Source organism: Suricata suricatta, chromosome 13 (assembly GCF_006229205.1).
Source record: "Suricata suricatta isolate VVHF042 chromosome 13, meerkat_22Aug2017_6uvM2_HiC, whole genome shotgun sequence".
NCBI classification, from domain to species: Eukaryota; Metazoa; Chordata; class Mammalia; order Carnivora; family Herpestidae; genus Suricata; species Suricata suricatta.
In genome coordinates this window covers 44384567-44388930 of record NC_043712.1, presented here as the reverse complement: position 1 = coordinate 44388930, position 4364 = coordinate 44384567, and the positions used below count along the sequence as shown (strand labels likewise).

Below are 4364 nucleotides of genomic sequence, written 5' to 3'. Positions count from 1 at the left end.
AAGAATTTAAAGATTGCCTAAAAGACAGAAACTGTGAATGAGAGCCAAGATTCAGTTATGTCAAAAGCAGGCAAAAATTCCTGAGTAAAGGCTGAAAGTGTACATGTTCTTAACAACCAGATGGGAAGAGTCGGTATTCTGATTAGAAGTAGGAGACAGACTCAGGGAATGGAATGCAAAATTCGCTGGAAGATATTGAGACGACAGGAAATATATTGATGCTTAATTTTTAAATTTTAAAAAGTTTTGAATGTTTTTATTTTGAGAGCAAGAGCGAGCACGTGCACACATACACAGGGGAGGGCAGAGACAGAGGATCCATTGTGGGCTCTGCACTGACCGGCTGACACCAAGCCAACCCTTTGTTGGGTCAAACTCACAAACTGCAAGACTCCATATGAGCTGAAGTTGGCTGCTCAACTGTCTGAGCCACCCAGGCTCCCTGATGCTTAATTTAGAAAAGACAATTATGAGCAAAATTCACAAGGTCTGTATATCTGAAAGTTCCTACCTTACTTTCCAATATTTCATTAATGCAGATTTCTGAAGTCACTACTAAACTCAGTTCTATAATACATAAAATCTTCTAAGTAAACTTTAAAAACCGTGATAGATAACTTTTTTGACTTTGGTTTAAAATATTACTTTCTTGGCTATGCTACTTTAACAAGGAACTAAAGGTTATAATCAACCAAATCAATCTTTTCAGTTTACATTTAAAATGTTGTTTCTTATTGAAAGAAAATTTGTCTATCTCCTTGCTAACATCACACAGACTATGTATTTTTCACCCCCTAGAAAAGTATGTTACTTCTACATTTCAAGAAGTCACAATAGGAATTGAGATCAACTGTATACTGAGTGCATTAATTTTGTCTACTTTGGTTTGATTTCTGAATTGACTATAAACTATAAATAATTGATACAGCTGGGGAACAGAAAGTTATCTGAAATGATTTTTTGGAGGACCACATGTATCTTTCTTGAATGGGTTTATTGCATTCTGTGATAGCATTCTTCCTTGAGGTTCATTTTAAACAAAAGGGGAGAACCTATAGTAACATCCAATAAAACAAACAAACAAAAAGCAATATTGTTAAAAAAAAAATCCAGTTCAAAAGGTAGCAGTGATTGTGCCCAGGCCATTAACAGACTAATACAAGGAGTGATGACCTTGTGGAGTTTGTTGGTGATGAGGTCGTAAAATGTGACAAAAAGAGATTGCAGTTTTTATTGTTCCATTGATTTCACCTTTTCCCTTTTCGATATGAAGTTGGCTAAAAGACTTTATTTTGTTACTCACGGAGTCTGGGGAGTGTGCAGAGAGTATGAAGTTGGCTTCTAATAGGCGCTAACTGTTTTTAGAAGAGGTTAAGCAAGTTTACATCAAGAGAACTAAGCTGAAACTTACATCTTGCAATGAATCTGGGGTGTATGATGAAAATTATAATCGTCAACTCATTGGATAATATGCACACATCAAGAGCTGATGGGCTTTCAGAAAACAAAGAACTTATTTTCAGGAAATCTTCTGATTATATAAAGAAAGGCAAATATAGAACATTATTAGTGTCATAGAAGTGATATTTTATGATTTTTTTTCCATATTTCCATTTTGTTACATCTGTTCAGGTTTTCTGATCTTAATCTGTGCTCAACTCATGACACAGACTTAGTATAATACATACTAAGACAAAAAGGTAACTAGGGATGATTTCTGCCTTAATGTTTTAGTTTTACAAACTTTCTACCAAGTGAGCAATATTTTATTTAATACACTATGACATTTGAACTTCAGAGGTCCATTCTTTGGAGAAAGAATGAATTCCTTTTTTTTTTTTTTTTCTTATTGTTAACTTGCAGTGAACCAATAGGGCTGATTTGAGTAAAACTTTAGAAATTGAATTAAAATGCAATGGCTGTGTAGAAGATTCTATATACTCTCTTGGGGTAGAATCAGTGAGGAAATATTACAACTGTTTAATCTTGAGAGAGTCATTTAATTTTTCTGACTGTTTACTCATGTGTAAAATGAGAGAAATAGACTGGCTTTCCAGATCAAACATACTGTGTTTCTGTGATATGTGATATACTGGTGAGATAGTCTTTTCTTCAAAAATATCAAAACCAATCTAAATAGATGAGTTAAGTCAACTACAAAGGAAAATATGATCCACCGGTGTTCAGATGCTGCCCAAAAAGTCAAATGGCATGGTCAGTAATGGTTTGGGGATATTGCCTCAAAAGCAAAGAGGCATAGAGAATATATGTATGTAAGTATTACTATTAATCACATTATGTAGAAAAGAGAAAATGAGATTCATCCAGCTTAAGTAGTGTATTCAAGGTTACTAGAGTTTTAAGGCTCAAGTTCAATTTCTGATACCTAGCTTATGAAATAAATGCTTTACCCATTATTTCTTCTGATCTGTTCTTTCTCAGAAGTTCATACTGAGAACTGTTTAAATGACAAAATGAGGAGTGCCTGGGTGGCTCAGTTGATTAAGTGTCTGACTTCAGCTCAGGTCATGATCTCACCATTCGTGGGTTCAAGCCCTGTGTTGGGCTCTTTGCTGAATGCTTGCTCAGAGCCTGGTGCCTGCTTCGGATTCTGTATCTCCTTCTCTCTCTGCCTATCCTTCGCTTGAGCTCTGTCTCACTCTGTCTCTCAAAAATAAATAAATGTAAAAAATTTTTTTTAAATGACAAGAATGAATGGCTTTGTTAGAAACATAGTAAATTGATTTACCTTCTCAAGATGTTGTCTAGATTTGGCCTATATGGCATTAGTATTAATATGCACATGAAAAGTTTCCTTAAAAAATAAAAGGAGAGGGGTGCCTGGGTGGCTTATTTGATTAAGTGCCTGGTTCTTGATGTTGGCTCAGGTCATGAGGTCACATGATTCATGAAATTGAGCTCTGTGTTGGGTTCTGCACTGATAGCACAGAGCCTACTTGGGATTCTCTCTCTCTCTCTCTCTCTCTCTCGTCTCTGTCTCTTTCTGCCTCTCCCCCCACTCACTTGATTTCTCTCTCTCAAATACATAAACATTAAATTTAAAAAATAAAATTATAGAAATTAAAATACTCCATTTGTAAGTGACTACACAGGGTATCTAATCCAAACTATTCAATTTATAAGTTGACAAAATAAACTTTACCTGAGAACTTAAACAACATTTTTCAGGTCACATGGCTAGTTAGAAAAAGTATAAAGCAGACTATAACCTATAACCCATAATTCTCACTTTAAGCTAAAAGCTCCTTACTTGGAAAGCTTTACCATGGAAGAAATAGCTATGAGCCTTCATTGTAGAAAGTTTTAACATCATTACAAATTCTCACAGCTATATTCATTAAAATTTGATCTCTTTGTCTATTATAACTATTGACTACAAAACTCAGTATAGAGTATGATATAATAAAAAATGGGGTGATTGCCTTAAAGAAATAATAAATACAAGAACTTGTAATACAGGTGAGTACTTCATGGCTTCTAAACAAAATTTTAAAATCATAAAAATCTGTTTGAGATCCCTATGATTTGACTACACTCTACCTTCCCCATGGAGTTTATTACCTTTCTCTCTCTCTGAGCTCTCTACCACAGCTAAACATAGGTATCCTTCCCTGCTTTATTCATGCCTTATGTTTTACCAACTAGGATCACTAGCCATTTCACTTCTTTGGAGTACCTTTCTGTTACCATTTCTTGAAGCTTTGCCTCTCCTTAAAATATCTTTTCTTGTGCATGACAAACCTTTTCTATATAGTTTTTGCTAGTTACTCCTTCTTCTAGTTGTGGCTTCTATATCCTCTGAACCCTTAGACAATCTTCTCCATTTATACCACTATTTTGATTTTTATCACCCAATGCCCATGCTGTTTGCTCCTGAGCTGCAGTTGTTAATGGTCACCCAATATTTCAAGTACTTCTTCATCTAGCTTCAATTGCACTGAAGTCCCAATAGTTCTGACTTCCTTTATGGTCAGGTCAGTTAATTTCCTCGAGATAAAATTTTGTCCTAGAGAGAAAGGAAATAAACAAGACAATAAATAAATTTAACTTGATACAAAGTGGACATGCCCACAGCAAGTACAAGTCACAGAGCTAGCATTTGAATTAAGTCCTTTCCATCTAATCCTATGTCTTTTCTCAAATGCCTCATTGGAAATCCATGCTGCACTACAACATAATTCTATACTATTGATTACCAATTCTAATTTTGTGGCACCTTGATTGCTTCTGTTGGGGTCCATCCAGCCAGAAGTGCTGTATGGCCTTTGGGACCCTGCTTCCCCTACTTGAAAATGTGTGTGCTTGACTGCTTGACCTAAGTGGAACAGAGACTGGGGTTAGTT

The 4364-nt window shown here is 35.3% G+C and overlaps 1 long non-coding RNA gene across 1 annotated transcript in view; it reads left to right on the top strand.

Annotated features, from left to right (window-relative positions):
• Positions 1 to 399: 399 nt before the first annotated feature.
• The window catches only part of LOC115275745, an 18777-nt gene continuing 14812 nt past the window's right edge, over positions 400 to 4364 (top strand). The window contains exon 1 of the long non-coding RNA XR_003901721.1: positions 400 to 487. This is a non-coding gene — a long non-coding RNA (uncharacterized LOC115275745). The remainder of the gene's footprint in view (positions 488 to 4364) is intronic.